General features: G+C 47.3%; 1 protein-coding gene across 1 annotated transcript in view; it reads right to left on the reverse strand.

The window, feature by feature from the left end:
• The window catches only part of LOC132822207 (sodium- and chloride-dependent creatine transporter 1-like), a 196265-nt gene that overhangs the window by 33642 nt on the left and 143680 nt on the right, over positions 1 to 18943 (reverse strand). The window lies entirely within an intron of this gene.

The raw sequence follows: 18943 nt of genomic DNA on the forward strand, positions 1-18943 counted from the left end.
GTCATGAAGGGCAGCTCACCCCCACCTTCGCAATCCCTGCTATTGGAAGGATGTTATTAAATTGGAAAGAATGCCACAAGAATTTACAAGGATATTACCAGTTCTGGAGGGTTTGAGCTATAGGGAGAGGCTGGAGAGGCTGGGATTGTTTTCCCTGGAGCGTTGGAGGCTGAGGGGTGACCTTATAGAGGTTTATAAAATCATCAGGGACATGGATAGGATAAATAGACAATGTCTCTTCCCTAGGGTGGGGGAGTTCAGAACCAGAGGGCATAGGATTAAGATGAAAGTGTAAAATATAAAAGGGATCTGAGATGGTCATAGCCTGGCGTTTGTGTGGCGTGAATGTTACTTGTCACTTGTCAGCCCAAAGCTGAAAAATGTGTTGCCGGAAAAGTGCAGCAGGTCAGGCAGCATCAAAGGAGCAGGAGAATTGACGTTTCATTCCTGAAGAAGGGCTTATGCCCAAAACATCGATTCGCCTGCTCCTTTGATGCTGCCTGACCTGCTGCGCTTTTCCAGCAACACATCTTTCAGCTCTGATCTCCAGCATCTGCAGTCCTCACTTTCTCCTAGTTGTCAGCCCAAGCCTGGGTATTGTCCAGATCTTGCTGTATTTGAACACGGACTGCTTCAGTATCTGAGGAGTGGTGAATGGTGCTGAACATTGAGCAATCATCAGTGACCGTCCCCATTTCTGACCTTATGGAGGGAAGGTCATTGATGAAGCAGCTGAAGGTGGTTGGGCCCAGGACAGTACCCTGAGGAACTCCTGCAGAGATGTCCTGGAGCTGAGATGACTGATCTCCACCAACCACAATCATCTTCCTGTGTGCCAAATATGACTGACCAGTGGAGAGTTTACCCCCTGGTACCCCTTGATTCCAGTTTTGCCCGGGCTCCTTGATGCCCCACTTGGTCAAACACAACCTTGATGTCAAGGGCTGTCCCTTTCCCCTCCCCTCTGGGATGCAGCTCTTTTGTCTATGTCTGACCCAAGGCTGTAATGCAGTCAGGAGCTGGGTGGCCGTGGGGGGACACAAACTGGGTGTGTGGTGTATGGAATGAGCTGCCAGAGGAAGTGTGGAGGCTGATACAATGACAGTGTTTAAACAACATTTGGACAGGCACATGGACAGGATTGATTTAGAGGGATATGGGCCAACACAGGAGAATGGGACAAAGTTAGTTTGGGAATTCTAGTCAGCATGGACGAGTTGGGCCAAAGGGTCTGTTTCTATGCTGTTTCACTCCATAACTCCATAAGTATTATAAGATGGTGAATAAATGCTGGGCAGCCAGAGACAGCCACGCCCTCGCACTTGCCCTCGCACTTGCCCTCAGCCTAGGTCAAAATCACACATTTTTAACGATTGAGAGCACGGCTGACAGCAGGAATAATTCCAGTGGAAGGAAAACTCATCTCCCAATTCATTCATTCCCAGGACGCTGCAGGTCTGGAAGGAACCATACAGGATCAGACTGGGTGGGATATTAAAGGGAGTGAGGGGGAGAGTGGGATTAGACTGGGTGGGATATTAAAGGGTGTGGGGAGTGAGGGGGGAGACTGGGATTAGACTGGGTGGGATATTAAAGGGAGTGAGGAGTGAGGGGGAGAGTGGGATTAGACTGGGAGGGATATTAAAGGGAGCGGGGAGTGAGGGGGAGAGTGGGATTAGACTGGGTGGGATATTAAAGGGAGTGGGGAGTGAGGGGGAGAGTGGGATTAGACAGGGTGGGATATTAAAGGGTGTGGGGAGTGAGGGGGGAGAGTGGGATTAGACTGGGTGGGAGTGAGGGGGAGAGTGGGATTAGACTGGGTGGGATATTAAAGGGAGTGAGGAGTGAGGGGGAGAGTGGGATTAGACTGGGTGGGATATTAAAGGGAGTGAGGAGTGAGGGGGAGAGTGGGATTAGACTGGGTGGGATATTAAAGGGAGCGGGGAGTGAGGGGGAGAGTGGGATTAGACTGGGAGGGATATTAAAGGGAGTGGGGAGTGAGGGGAGAGAGTGGGATTAGACTGGGTGGGATATTAAAGGGAGTGGGGAGTGAGGGGGAGAGTGGGATTAGACAGGGTGGGATATTAAAGGGTGTGGGGAGTGAGGGGGGAGAGTGGGATTAGACTGGGTGGGATATTAAAGGGAGCGGGGAGTGAGGGGGAGAGTGGGATTAGACTGGGTGGGATATTAAAGGGAGCGGGGAGTGAGGGGGGAGAGTGGGATTAGACTGGGTGGGATATTAAAGGGAGCGGGGAGTGAGGGGGAGAGTGGGATTAGACTGGGTGGGATATTAAAGGGAGTGAGGAGTGAGGGGGAGAGTGGGATTAGACTGGGAGGGATATTAAAGGGAGTGGGGAGTGAGGGGGAGAGTGGGATTAGACTGGGTGGGATAGTAAAGGGAGTGAGGGGGGAGTGTGGGAATAGACTGGGTGGGATATTAAAGCGAGTGAGGAGTGAGGGGGGAGAGTGGGATTAGACTGGGTGGGATATTAAAGGGAGTGGGGAGTGAGAGGGTGAGAGGGATTAGACTGGGTGGGATATTAAAGGGAGTGGGGAGTGAGGGGGAGAGTGGGATTAGACTGGGAGGGATATTAAAGGGAGTGGGGAGTGAGGGGGAGAGTGGGATTAGACTGGGTGGGATAGTAAAGGGAGTGAGGGGGGAGTGTGGGAATAGACTGGGTGGGATATTAAAGCGAGTGAGGAGTGAGGGGGGAGAGTGGGATTAGACTGGGTGGGATATTAAAGGGAGTGGGGAGTGAGAGGGTGAGAGGGATTAGACTGGGTGGGATATTAAAGGGAGCGGGAAGTGAGGGGTAGAGTGGGATTATTCCTGATGAAGGGCTCTGGCCCGAAACGTCGAATTTCCTGTTCTTTGGATGCTGCCTGACCTGCTGTGCTTTAACCAGCAACACATTTTCAGCTCAGATCTCCAGCATCTGCAGACCTCACTTTTTACTCGTAGAGTGGGGTTAGACTGGGTGGGATATTAAAGGCAGCAGGGAGTGAGGGGGAGAGTGGGGTTAGACTGGGTGGGATATTAAAGGGAGCGGGGAGTGAGGGGGAGAGTGGGGTTAGACTGGGTGGGATATTAAAGGGAGTGAGTGTCCACCAGTAACCTCTGATGCCTTTTGCAAAAGTTGGGTATCCCAGGGATAAAGAGTCATAGAGATGTACAGCACGGAAACAGACCCTTCGGTCCAACCCGTCCATACCGACCAAATTTCCCAACCCAATCTAGTCCCACCTGCCAGCACCCGGCCCATATCCCTCTAAACCCTTCCTATTCATATACCCATCCAAATGCCTTTTAAATGTTGCAATTGTACCAGCCTCCACTACTTCTGCCTGCCTCTCATCGCCTTTAAACGTTCCCCCTCTGACCTTGAACCTGTGCCCACAGGTATTTAACATTTCCATCCTGGGAAAGAGACACAGACTATCCACCCTCTCCATTTCCTTCGCACTTTGATACACACCCCTCAGTCTGCAACACTCTGGAGAAAACAATTCAAGTTGGTTAAACCTCTCCATTTTACTAAGACGTTGTCATCCAGGCAACATCCTGGTAACCTAAATTGGGAACAGATGTTCTCAGGGAAATCCATGACAGAAATGTGGAGGTTGTGATAGTGCTGGATAGGTTTGTCCCACTGAGGTAAGGAAGGGATGGAAGGGTGAAGGAATCTTGGGTGACAAGGGATGTGGAACATCTCGTCAAGAGGAAGAAGGAAGCTTACTTAAGGTTGAGGAGACAAGGATCAAACAGGGCTTTAGAGGGTTACAAGGGAGCCAGGAAGGAAGGAACTGAAGAATGGGCTTAGGAGAGCTAGAAGAGGGCATGAGAAAGCTTTAGCGGGTAGGATTACGGAAAACCCTAAGGTAATCTACACTTAGGTGAGTAACAAGAGGATGGACAGCATGAGGGTAGGGCAGAGGAGGGATAGTAGAGAGAACTTGTGCCTGGATTTGGAGGAAGGAGAGGAGTATTGGAGGAGGCAGGGGAGTATTAGAGGAGGCAGGGGAGTGTTGGAGGAGGCAGGGGAGTGTTGGAGGAGGCAGGGGAGTATTGGAGGAGGTAGGGGTGTATTGGAGGAGGGAGGGGAGTATTAGAGGAGGGAGGGGAGTATTGGAGGAGGGAGGAGAGTATTGGAGGAGGTAGGGGAGTATTGGAGGAGGGAGGGGAGTATTGGAGGAGGTACGGGTGTATTGGAGGAGGTAGGGGAGTATTGGAGGAGGGAGGGGAGTAATAGAGGAGGAAGGAGAGTATTGGAGGAGGGAGGAGAGTATTGGAGGAGGGAGGGGAGTATTGGAGGAGGGAGGGGAGTATTAGAGGAGGGAGCGAAGTATAGGAGGAGGGAAGGGAGTATTGGAGGAGGTAGGGGTGTATTGGAGGAGGTAGGGGAGTATTGGAGGAGGGAGGGGAGTAATAGAGGAGGAAGGGGAGTATTGGAGGAGGGAGGAGAGTATTGGAGGAGGTAGGGGAGTATTGGAGGAGGGAGGAGAGTATTGGAGGAGGGAGGGGATGTTTCACGAGTGAGAGGTACCTTGATGTTTCTGAGGACATTCCCTAAGTTTCTACAGGAAGCAAGGGAAGAAATTGCTGCTTCTTTGGCGATGATCTTTGCGTCCTCACTGTCCACTGGAGATGATTGGACAGTGGAAAATGTTATTCCCTTGTTCAAGAAAGGGTATAGGGATAATCCTGGGAATTACAGACCAGTCAGTCTTACATCAGTGGTGGGCAAACTATTGGAGAGGATGCTGAGAGACAGGATTTATGATTAATTGGAAAACCATAGTTTGATTAGAGATAGTCAGCATGGCTTTGTGAGGGGCAGGTCATGCCTCACAAACCTTATTGAATTCTTTGAGAATGTGACAAAACACATTGATGAAGGTAGAGCAGTGGATGGGGTGTACATGGGTTTTAGCAAGGTGTGTGATAAGGTTCCCCATGATGTGCTCATTCAGAAAGTAAGGAGGCATGGGACACAGGGAAACCTGGCTGTCTGGGCACAGAATTGGCTGGCCCATAGAAGACAGAGGTGATGATAGATGGAAAGTATTCAGCCTGGAGCTTGGCGACCAGTGGTGCTCCACAGGGATCGGTTCTGGGACCTCTGCTCTTTGTGATGTTTATAAATGACTTGGGTAAGGAAGTGGAACGGTGGGATAGTAAGTTTGCCAAAAACACGAGGGTTGGGGAAGTGATGGATAGTGTGGAGGGCTGTTGCAGGTTGCAACAGGACAATGACAGGATACAGAGCTGGGCTGAGAAGTGGCAGATGGAGTTCGACCTGGAAAACTGTGAAGTGATTCATTTTGCAAGGTGGAATTTGAATGCAGATTACAGGGTTAAAGGCAGGATTCTTGGCAGTGTGGAGGTACAGAGGGATCCTGGGTCCATGTCCATAGATCCCTCAAAGTTGCCACCCAAGTTTAGATTAAATTATATTCCCCTAGGTGTAGAAACAGGCCCTTCAGTCCAACAAGTCCACAATGACCCTCCGAGTAACCCCCTCCCAGACCCATTTCCCTCTGACAATTGCACCTAGCACTATGGGCAATTTAGAATGACCAATTCACCTGACCCACACATCTTGGGGCTGTGGGAGGAAACCGGAGCACCCGAAGGAAACCCACACAGACACAGGGAGAATGTACAAACTCCACACAGACAGTTGCCTGAGACGGGAATCGAACCTGGGTCCTTGGTACTGTGAGGCAGCAGTGCTAACCACTGAGCCACGGTGCCACCCCCAAAGTTGATAGGGTTGTTAAGAAGGCACATTGTGTGCTGGCTTTTATTAGTAGGGGGATTGAGTTTAAGAGCTGCGAGATTATGCTGCAGCTCTATAAGGCCCGACTTAGCCCACACTTGGTAAGATTGTGTTCAGTTCTGGGTGCCTCATTATGGGAAAGATGTGGAAATGTTCGAGAAGGTACAGAGGGGATTTCCCAGGATGCTGCCAGGGGTATGTCTTATGAAGAAAGGTTGAGGGAGCTAGGGCTTTTCTCATTGGAATGAAGAAGGATGAGGGGTGTCATGATAGAGGTGTACAAGATGATGGGAGGCAGAGAGAGAGAGGATCGCCAGAGACTTTTCCCCAGGGAGGAAATGGCTATCATGAGGGGGCATCATTTTAAGATAATTGGGGGAAGGTTTAGGAGAGATGACAGAGGTCAGTTATCTACACAGAGAGTGGTGGGTGTGCGGAATACACTGTCAGCGGGGGGAGTAGAGTTAGATGCATTAGGGACGTTTAAGCGACTCTTAGATAGGCACATGAGCGATAGTTCAACGAAAGTTAGTTTGATCGTAGAGTAGGAAAAAAGGTCAGCATAACATCGAGGGCCGAAGGGCCTGTAATGTGCTGTGCTATGCTGGTCTATGTAAACCTCCTCTGCACCAGCTCCAAAGACTCCGCATCCTTCCGATAGCGTGGGAGCCAGAACTGCACACATACTCCGAATGTGATCTGAGTAACGTTCAACACTCAGGCCCGGACGATAAAGGCTGGCATGCCATACGCCTTCCTTCCCACCACGGGCCAAGAGCTTGCACTCCAACATCCCTCTGTATGTCAATGCTCCAACATCCCTCTGTATGTCAATGCTCCAACATCCCTCTGTATGTCAATGCTCCACAACCCTCTGTATGTCAATGCACCAACATCCCTCTGTATGACAATGTGCAACATCCCTCTGTATGACAATGTCCAACATCCCTCTGTATGTCAATGCTCCACATCCCTCTGTATGTCAAAGCTCCAACATCCCTCTGTATGTCGATGGTCCACATCCCTCTGTATGTAAATGCCCCAACATCCCTCGGTATGTCAATGCTCCAACATCCCTCTGTATGTCAATGTTCCACATCCCTCTGCATGTCAATGCTCCACGTCCCTGTGTATGTTAATGATCCACATCCCTCTGTAGGTCAATGCTCCAACATCCCTCTGTATGTCAATGCCCTAACATCCCTCTGTATGTCAATGCTCCAACATCCCTCTCTAGGTCAATGTTCCACAACCCTCTGTATGTCAATGCTCCAACATCCCTCTGTATGTCAATGCTCCAACATCCCTCTGTATGTCAATGTTACAAATCCCTCTCTATGTCAATGCTCCACATCCCTCTCTATGTCAATGCTCCAACATCCCTCTGTATGTGAATGCTCCAACATCCCTCTCTATGTCAATGTTCCACAACCCTCTGGATGTCAATGCTCCAACATCCCTCTGTATGACAAGGTTCCACATCCCTCTGTATGTCAATGTTCCAACTTCCCTCTCTATGTCAATGCTCCAACATCCCTCTGTATGTCAATGCTCCAACATCCCTCTGTATGTCAATGTTCCACATCCTTCTGTATGTCAAAGCTCCAACATCCCTCTGAATGTCAATGTTCCACATCCCTCTGTATGTCAATGCTCCACATCCCTCTGTATGTCAATGCTCCAACATCCCTCTGTATGTCAATGCTCCAACATCCCTCTGTATGTCAAAGCTCCAACATCCCTCTGAATGTCAATGTTCCACATCCCTCTGTATGTCAATGCTCCACATCCCTCTGTATGTCAATGTTACACATCCCTCTGTATGTCAATGCTCCACATCCCTCTGTATGTCAACGCTCCAACATCCCTCTCTATGTAAATGCCCCAACATCCCTCTGTATGTCAATGCTCCAACATCCCTCTCTATGTCAATGATCCACATCCCTCTGTCTGTCAATGCTCCACATCCCTCTGGATGTCAATGCACCAACATTCCTCTGTATGTCAATGTTCCAACATCCCTCTGTATGTCAATGCTCCAACATCCCTCTCTATGTCAATGTTCGGCAACCCTCTGTATGTAAATGCTCCAACATCCCTCTGTATGTCAATGCTCCACATCCCTCTGTATGTCAATGCTCCACATCCCTCTCTATGTCAATGCTCCACATCCCTCCATATGTCAATGTTCCACATCCCTCTGTATGTCAATGCTCCACATCCCACTCTATGTCAATGCTCCAACATCCCGCTGTATGTCAATGCTCCACATCCCTCTCTATGTCAATGCTCCAACATGCCTCTGTATGTCAATGCTCCAACATCCCTCTGTATGTCAATGCTCCACATCCCTCTGTATGTCAATGCTCCAACATCCCTCTGTATGTCAATGTTCCAGATCCCTCTGTATGTCAATGCTCCACATCCCTCTGAACGTCAAAGGTCCACATCCCTCTGTATGTCAATGCTCCACATCCCTCTGTATGTCAATGCTCCAACATCCCTCTGTATGTCAATGCTCCAACATCCCTCTCTATGTCAATGTTCCACAACCCTCTGTATGTCAATGCTCCAACATCCCTCTGTATGTCAATGCTCCAACATCCCTCTCTATGTCAATGTTCCACAACCCTCTGGATGTCAATACTCCAACATCCCTCTGTATGACAAGGTTCCACATCCCTCTGTATGTCAATGTTCCAACTTCCCTCTCTATGTCAATGCTCCAACATCCCTCTGTATGTCAATGCTCCAACATCCCTCTGTATGTCAATGTTCCACATCCCTCTGTATGTCAAAGCTCCAACATCCCTCTGAATGTCAATGTTCCACATCCCTCTGTATGTCAATGCTCCAACATCCCTCTGTATGTCAATGCTCCAACATCCCTCTGGATGTCAATGCTCCAACATCCCTCTGTATGTCAATGCACCAACATCCCTCTCTATGTAAATGCCCCAACATCCCTCTGTATGTCAATGCTCCACATCCCTCTGTATGTCAATGCTCCAACATCCCTCTCTATGTAAATGCCCTAACATCCCTCTGTATGTCAATGTTACAAATCCCTCTCTATGGAAATGCCCCAACATCCCTCTGTATGTCAATGTTCCAAATCCCTCTGCATGTCAATGATCCACATCACTCTGTATGTCAATGCTCCACATCCCTGTGTATGTCAATGCTCCAACATCCGTCTGTCTGTCAATGCTCCACATCCCTCTGGATGTCAATGCTCCAACATTCCTCTGTATGTCAATGTTCCAACATCCCTCTGTATGTAAATGCTCCAACATCCCTCTCTATGTCAATGTTCCACAACCCTCTGTATGTAAATGCTCCAACATCCCTCTGTATGTCAATGCTCCAACATCCCTCTGTATGTCAATGCTCCACATCCCTCCCTAAGTCAATGCTTCACATCCCTCTGTATGTCAATGCTCCACATCCCTCTCTATGTCAATGCTCCAACATCCCGCTGGATGTCAATGCTCCACATCCCTCTCTATGTCAATGCTCCAACATGCCTCTGTATGTCAATGCTCCAACATCCCTCTGTATGTCAATGCTCCAACACCCCTCTGTATGTCAATGTTCCAGATCCCACTGTATGTCAATGCTCCACATCCCTCTGAATGTCAAAGCTCCACATCCCTCTCTATGTCAATGCTCCAACATCCCTCTGTATGTCAATGCTCCAACATCCCTCTGTATGTCAATGATCCACATCCCTCTCTATGTCAATGTTCCAGATCCCTCTGTATGTCAATGCTCCACATCCCTCTGTATGTCAATGTTCCACATCCCTCTCTATGTCAATGCTCCAACATCCCTCTGTATGTCAATGCTCCAACATCCCTCTGTATGTCAATGTTCCACATCCCTCTGTATGTCAATGCTCCACATCCCTCTGTATGTCAATGCTCCACATCCCTCTGTATGCCAATGCTCCACATCTCTCTGTATGTCAATGTTCCACATCCCTCTGTATGGCAATGCTCCACATCCCTCTGTACGTCAATGCTTCAACATTCCTCTGTATATCAATGCTCCAACATCCCTCTGTATGTCAATGTTCCACATCCCTCTGTATGTCAATGTTCCACATCCCTCTGTATGACAATGCTCCAAAATCCCTCTGTATGTCAATGCTCCACATCCCTCTGTATGTCAATGCTCCACATCCCTCTGAATGTCAATGCTCCAACGTCCCTCTGTATGTCAATGTTCCACATCCCTCTGGATGTCAATGCTCCAACATCCCTCTGTATGTCAATGTTCCAACATAACTCTGTATGTCAATGCTCCACGTCCCTCTGTATGTCAATGCTCCAACATCCCTCTGTATGTCAATGCGCCAACATCCCTCTGTATGTCAATACTCCAACAGCCCTCTGTATGTCAATGCTCCACATCCCTCTGTATGTCAATGCTCCAACATCCCTCTGTATGTCAATGCTCCAACATCCCTCCGTATGTCAATGTTACACATCCCTCCCTATGTCAATTCTCCACATCCCTCTGTATGTCAACGCTCCAACATCCATCTCTATGTAAATGCCCCAACATCCCTCTGTATGTCAATGCTCCAACATCCCTCTGTATGTCAATGCTCCACATCCCTCTGAATGTCAATGCTCCAACATTCCTCTGTATGTCAATGCTCCAACATCCCTCTCTATGTCAATGTTCCACAACCCTCTGTATGTCAATGCTCCAACATCCCTCTGTATGTCAATGCTCCAACATCCCTCTGGATGTCAATGCTCCAACATCCCTCTCTATGTCAATGTTCCACAACCCTCTGTATGTCAATGCTCCAACATCCCTCTGTATGTCAATGTTCCACATCCCTCTGTATGTCAATGTTCCAACATCCCTCTCTATGTCAATGCTCCAACATCCCTCTGTATGTCAATGCTCCACATCCCTCTGAATGTCAATGTTCCAACATCCCTCTGTATGCCAATGCTCCACATCCCTCCGTATGTCAATGCTCCAACATCCCTCTGTATGTCAATGTTACACAGCACTCTCTATGTAAATGCCCCAACATCCCTCTGTATGTCAATGTTCCAAATCCCTCTGCATGTCAATGCTCCACATCCCTCTGTAAGTTAATGCTCCAACATCCCTCTGTATGTCAATGCTCCACATCCCTGTGTATGTCAATGCTCCAACATCCGTCTGTATGTCAATGCTCCAACATCCCTCTGTATGTCAATGCTCCAACATCCCTCTCTATGTCAATGATCCACAACCCTCTGTATGTAAATGCTCCAACATCCCTCTGTATGTCAATACTCCAACATCCCTCTCTATGTCAATGCTCCACATCCCTCCGTATGTCAAAGTTCCACATCCCTCTGTATGTCAATGATCCACATCCCTCTGAACGTCAATACTCCACATCCCTCTGTATGTCAATGATCCACATGCCTCTGTATGTCAATGCTCCACATTACTCTGTATGTCAATGTTCCACATCCCTCTCTATGTCAATTCTAAAACATCCCTCTGTATGTCAATGTTCCAACATCCCTCTGTATGTCAATGCTCCACATCCCTCTGTCTGTCAATGTTCCACATCCCTCTGTATGTCAATGCTCCAACATCCCTCTGTATGTCAATGTTCCAACATCCCTCTGTATGTCAATGCTCCACATCCCTCTGTATGTCAATGCTCCAACATCCCTCTGTATGTCAATGCGCCAACATCCCTCTGTATGTCAATGCTCCAACATCCCTCTGTATGTCAATGCGCCAACATCCCTCTGTATGTCAATGCTCCAACATCCCTCTGTATGTCAATGCTCCAACATCCCTCTGTATGTCAATGTTACACATCCCTCTCTATGTCAATGCTCCACATCCCTCTGTATGTCAACGCTCCAACATCCCTCTCTATGTAAATGCCCCAACATCCCTCTGTATGTCAATGCTCCAACATCCCTCTGTATGTCAATGTTACACATCCCTCTCTATGTCAATGCCCCACATCCCTCTGTATGTCAATGCTCCACATCCCTCTGTATGTCAATGCCCCAACATCCCTCTGTATGTCAATGCTCCAACATCCCTCTCTATGTCAAAGCTCCACATCCCTCTGTATGTCAATGCTCCAACATCCCTCTGAATGTCAATGTTACAAATCCCTCTCTATGTAAATGCCCCAACATCCCTCTGTATGTCAATGTTCCAAATTCCTCTGCATGTCAATGCTCCACATCCCTGAGAATGTTAATGCTCCAACATCCCTGTGTATGTCAATGATCCACATCCCTCTGCATGTCAATGCTCCACATCCCTCTGTATGTCAATGCTCCAACATCCCTCTGTATGTCAATGCTCCACATCCCTCTGTATGTCAATGCTCCAACATTCCTCTGTATGTCAATGCTCCAACATCCCTCTGTATGACAATGCTCCAACATCCCTCTCTATGTCAATGTACCACAACCCTCTGTATGTCAATGCTCCAACATCCCTCTGTATGTCAATGCTCCAACATCCCTCTCTATGTGAATGTTCCACAACCCTCTGTATGTCAATGCTCCAACATCCCTCTCTATGTCAATGCTCCACATCCCTCTGTATGTCAATGCTCCAACATCCCTCTGTATGTCAATGTTACAAATCCCTCTCTATGTAAATGCCCCAACATCCCTCTGTATGTCAATGTTCCAAATTCCTCTGCATGTCAATGCTCCACATCCCTGTGTATGTTAATGCTCCAACATCCCTCTGTATGTCAATGATCCACATCCCTCTGCATGTCAATGCTCCACATCCCTCTGTATGTCAATGCTCCAACATCCCTCTGGATGTCAATGCTCCACATCCCTCTGTATGTCAATGCTCCAACATTCCTCTGTATGTCAATGCTCCAACATCCCTCTGTATGACAATGCTCCAACATCCCTCTCTATGTCAATGTTCCACAACCCTCTGAATGTCAATGCTCCAACATCCCTCTGTATGTCAATGCTCCAACATCCCTCTCTATGTCAATGTTCCAACATCCCTCTGTATGTCAATGTTCCACATCCCTCTGTATGCCAATGCTCCACATCCCTCTGTATGTCAATGCTCCAACATCCCTCTGTATGTCAATGTTCCACAGCACTCTCTATGTAAATGCCCCAACATCCCTCTGTATGTCAATGTTCCAAATCCCTCTGCATGTCAATGCTCCACATCCCTCTGTATGTTAATGCTCCAACATCCCTCTGTATGTCAATGTTCCACAGCACTCTCTATGTAAATGCCCCAACATCCCTCTGTATGTCAATGTTCCAAATCCCTCTGCATGTCAATGCTCCACATCCCTCTGTATGTTAATGCTCCAACATCCCTGTGTATGTCAATGATCCACATCCCTCTGTATGTCAATGCTCCACATCCCTGTGTATGTCAATGCTCCAACATCCCTCTGTATGTCAATGCTCCACATCCCTCTGTATGTCAATGCTCCAACATTCCTCAGTATGTCAATACTCCAACATCCCTCTGTATGTCAATGCTCCAACATCCCTCTCTATGTCAATGATCCACAACCCTCTGTATGTCAATGCTCCAACATCCCTGTGTATGTCAACGCTCCAACATCCCTCTGTATGTCAATGCTCCACATCCCTCTGTATGTCAATGCTCCACATCCCTCTGTATGTCAATGCGCCAACATCCCTCTGTATGTCAATGCTCCATCATCCCTCTGTATGACAATGCTCCACATCCCTATCTATGTCAATGCTCCAACATCCCTCTGTATGTCAATGCTCCACATCCCTCTGTATGTCAATGCTCCACATCCCTATCTATGTCAATGCTCCAACATCCCTCTGTATGTCAATGCTCCACATCCCTCTGTATGTCAATGCTCCACATCCTTCTGAATGTCAATGCTCCAACATCCCTCTGTATGACAATGCTCCACATCCCTCTGTATGTCAATGCTCCACATCCTTCTGAATGTCAATGCTCCAACATCCCTCTGTATGTCAATGTTCCACATCCCTCTTTATGTCAAAGCTTCAACATCCCTTTGTACGTCAATGTTCCAAATCCCTCTGTATGTCAATGTTCCACATCCCGCTGTATGTCAATGCTCCACATCCCTCTCGACGTCAATGTTCCAACATCCCTCTGTATGTCAATGCTCCAACATCCCTCTGTATGTCAATGCACCAACATCCCTCTGTATGTCAATGCTCCACATCCCTCTGTATGTCAATGCTCCAACATTCCTCTGTATGTCAATGCTCCAACATCCCTCTGTATGACAATGCTCCAACATCCCTCTCTATGTCAATGTACCACAACCCTCTGTATGTCAATGCTCCAACATCCCTCTGTATGTCAATGCTCCAACATCCCTCTCTATGTGAATGTTCCACAACCCTCTGTATGTCAATGCTCCAACATCCCTCTCTATGTCAATGCTCCACATCCCTCTGTATGTCAATGCTCCAACATCCCTCTGTATGTCAATGTTACAAATCCCTCTCTATGTAAATGCCCCAACATCCCTCTGTATGTCAATGTTCCAAATTCCTCTGCATGTCAATGCTCCACATCCCTGTGTATGTTAATGCTCCAACATCCCTCTGTATGTCAATGATCCACATCCCTCTGCATGTCAATGCTCCACATCCCTCTGTATGTCAATGCTCCAACATCCCTCTGGATGTCAATGCTCCACATCCCTCTGTATGTCAATGCTCCAACATTCCTCTGTATGTCAATGCTCCAACATCCCTCTGTATGACAATGCTCCAACATCCCTCTCTATGTCAATGTTCCACAACCCTCTGAATGTCAATGCTCCAACATCCCTCTGTATGTCAATGCTCCAACATCCCTCTCTATGTCAATGTTCCAACATCCCTCTGTATGTCAATGTTCCACATCCCTCTGTATGCCAATGCTCCACATCCCTCTGTATGTCAATGCTCCAACATCCCTCTGTATGTCAATGTTCCACAGCACTCTCTATGTAAATGCCCCAACATCCCTCTGTATGTCAATGTTCCAAATCCCTCTGCATGTCAATGCTCCACATCCCTCTGTATGTTAATGCTCCAACATCCCTCTGTATGTCAATGTTCCACAGCACTCTCTATGTAAATGACCCAACATCCCTCTGTATGTCAATGTTCCAAATCCCTCTGCATGTCAATGCTCCACATCCCTCTCTATGTCAATGCTCCAACATCCCTCTGTATGTCAACGCTCCAACATCCCTCTCTATGTCAATGCTCCACATCCCTCTGTATGTCAATGCTCCAACATTCCTCTGTATGTCAATGTTACAAATCCCTCTCTATGTAAATGCCCCAACATCCCTCTGTATGTCAATGTTCCAAATTCCTCTGCATGTCAATGCTCCACATCCCTCTGTATGTCAATGCTCCAACATTCCTCAGTATGTCAATGCTCCAACATCCCTCTGTATTTCAATGCTCCAACATCCCTCTCTATGTCAATGATCCACAACCCTCTGTATGTAAATGCTCCAACATCCCTGTGTATGTCAACGCTCCAACATCCCTCTGTATGTCAATGCTCCACATCCCTCTGTATGTCAATGCTCCACATCCCTCTGTATGTCAATGCTCCAACATTCCTCTGTATGTCAATGCTCCAACATCCCTCTGTATGACAATGCTCCAACATCCCTCTCTATGTCAATGTTCCACAACCCTCTGAATGTCAATGCTCCAACATCCCTCTGTATGTCAATGCTCCAACATCCCTCTCTATGTCAATGTTCCACAACCCTCTGTATGTCAATGCTCCAACATCCCTCTGTATGTCAATGTTCCACATCCCTCTGTATGTCAATGTTCCAACATCCCTCTGTATGTCAATGTTCCACATCCCTCTGTATGCCAATGCTCCACATCCCTCTGTATGTCAATGCTCCAACATCCCTCTGTATGTCAATGTTACACAGCACTCTCTATGTAAATGCCCCAACATCCCTCTGTATGTCAATGTTCCAAATCCCTCTGCATGTCAATGCTCCACATCCCTCTGTATGTTAATGCTCCAACATCCCTGTGTATGTCAATGATCCACATCCCTCTGCATGTCAATGCTCCACATCCCTGTGTATGTCAATGCTCCAACATCCCTCTGTATGTCAATGCTCCACATCCCTCTGTATGTCAATGCTCCAACATTCCTCAGTATGTCAATGCTCCAACATCCCTCTGTATTTCAATGCTCCAACATCCCTCTCTATGTCAATGATCCACAACCCTCTGTATGTAAATGCTCCAACATCCCTGTGTATGTCAACGCTCCAACATCCCTCTGTATGTCAATGCTCCACATCCCTCTGTATGTCAATGCTCCACATCCCTCTGTATGTCAATGCGCCAACATCCCTCTGTATGTCAATGCTCCAACATCCCTCTGTATGACAATGCTCCACATCCCTCTCTATGTCAATGCTCCAACATCCCTCTGTATGTCAATGCTCCACATCCCTCTGTATGTCAATGCTCCACATCCTTCTGAATGTCAATGCTCCAACATCCCTCTGTATGTCAATGTTCCACATCCCTCTTTATGTCAAAGCTTCAACATCCCTTTGTATGTCAATGTTCCAAATCGCTCTGTATGTCAATGTTCCACATCCCGCTGTATGTCAATGCTCCAACATCCCTCTGTATGTCAATGTTCCAACATCCCTCTGTATGTCAATGCTCCAACATCCCTCTGTATGTCAATGCACCACATCCCTCTCTATGTCAATGCTCCAACATCCCTCTGTATGTCAATGCTCCACAACCCTCTGTATGTCAATGTTCCACATCCCTCTGTATGTCAATGCTCCAACATCCCTCTCTATGTGAATGTTCCACAACCCTCTGTATGTCAATGCTCCAACATCCCTCTGTATGTCAATGCTCCAAATCCCTCTGTATGTCAATGCTCCAACATCCCTCTCTATGTCAATGTTCCACAACCCTCTGTATGTCAATGCTCCAACATCGCTCTGTATGTCAATGTTCCACATCCCTCTGTATGTCAATGTTCCAACTTCCCTCTCTATGTCAATGCTCCAACATCCTTCTGTATTTTAATGCTCCAACATCCCTCTGTATGTCAATGCGCCAACATCGCTCTGTATGTCAATGTTCCACATCCCTCTGTATGTCAATGTTCCAACTTCCCTCTCTATGTCAATGCTCCAACATCCCTCTGTATGTCAATGCTCCACATCCCTCTGTATGAAAATGTTCCACATCCCTCTGTATGTCAATGCTCCACATCCCTCTCTATGTCAATGCTCCAACATCCCTCTCTATGTCAATGTTCCACAACCCTCTGTATGTCAATGCTCCAACATCCCTCTGTATGTCAATGTTCCACATCCCTCTGTATGTCAATGCTCCAACATCCCTCTGTATGTCAATGCTCCACATCCCTCTGTATGTCAATGTTCCAACATCCCTCTGTATGTCAATGTTCCACATCCCTCTGTATGCCAATGCTCCACATCCCTCTGTATGTCAATGTTACACAGCAATCTCTATGTAAATGCCCCAACATCCCTCTGTATGTCAATGTTCCAAATCCCTCTGCATGTCAATGCTCCACATCCCTCTGTATGTTAATGCTCCAACATCCCTGTGTATGTCAATGATCCACATCCCTCTGTATGTCAATGCTCCACATCCCTGTGTATGTCAATGCTCCAACATCCCTCTGTATGTCAATGCTCCACATCCCTCTGTATGTCAATGCTCCAACATTCCTCAGTATGTCAATGCTCCAACATCCCTCTGTATGTCAATGCTCCAACATTCCTCAGTATGTCAATGCTCCAACATCCCTCTCTATGTCAATGATCCACAACCCTCTGTATGTAAATGCTCCAACATCCCTCTGTATGTCAATGCTCCAACATCCCTCTGTATGTCAATGCTCCACATCCCTCTGTATGTCAATGCTCCACATCCCTCTGTATGTCAATGAGCCAACATCCCTCTGTATTTCAATGCTCCAACATCCCTCTGTATGTCAATGCTCCAACATCCCTCTGTATGACAATGCTCCACATCCCTCTCTATGTCAATGCTCCAACATCCCTCTGTATGTCAATGCTCCACATCCCTCTGTATGTCAATGCTCCACATCCTTCTGAATGTCAATGCTCCAACATCCCTCTGTATGTCAATGATCCACATCCCTCTTTATGTCAATGCTTAAACATCCCTTTGTATGTCAATGCTCCAACATCCCTCTGTATGTCAATGCTCCAACATCCCTCTGTATGTCAATGCTCCACATCCCTCTCTATGTCAATGCTCCAACATCCCTCTGTATGTCAATGCTCCACATCCCTCTGTATGTCAATGTTCCACATCCCTCTGTATGTCAATGCTCCAACATCCCTCTCTATGTCAATGTTACAAATCCCTCTCTATGTAAATGCCCCAACATCCCTCTGTATGTCAATGTTCCAAATTCCTCTGCATGTCAATGCTCCACATCCCTGTGTATGTTAATGCTCCAACATCCCTGTGTATGTCAATGATCCACATCCCTCTGCATGTCAATGCTCAACATCCCTCTGTATGTCAATGCTCCAACATCCCTCTGTATGTCAATGCTCCACATCCCTCTGTATGTCAATGCTCCAACATCCCTCTCTATGTCAATGTTCCACAACCCTCTGTATGTCAATGCTCCAACATCCCTCTGTATGTCAATGCTCCAACATCCCTCTGTATGTCAATGCTCCAACATCCCTCTCTATGTCAATGTTCCACAACCCTCTGTATGTCAATGCTCCAACATCCCTCTGTATGTCAATGCTCCACATCCCTCTCTATGTCAATGCTCCAACATCCCTCTGTATGTCAATGCTCCACATCCCTCTGTAGGTCAATGTTCCACATCCCTCTGTATGTCAATGCTCCAACATCCCTCTCTATGTCAATGTTCCACAACACTCTGTATGTCAATGCTCCAACATCCCTCTGTATGTCAATGCTCCAACATCCCTCTGTATGTCAATGCTCCAACATCCCTCTCTATGTCAATGTTCCACAACCCTCTGTATGTCAATGCTCCAACATCGCTCTGTATGTCAATGTTCCACATCCCTCTGTATGTCAATGTTCCAACTTCCCTCTCTATGTCAATGC

The sequence above is a fragment of the Hemiscyllium ocellatum genome, chromosome 14, assembly GCF_020745735.1.
Source record: "Hemiscyllium ocellatum isolate sHemOce1 chromosome 14, sHemOce1.pat.X.cur, whole genome shotgun sequence".
Taxonomy (NCBI): Eukaryota; Metazoa; Chordata; class Chondrichthyes; order Orectolobiformes; family Hemiscylliidae; genus Hemiscyllium; species Hemiscyllium ocellatum.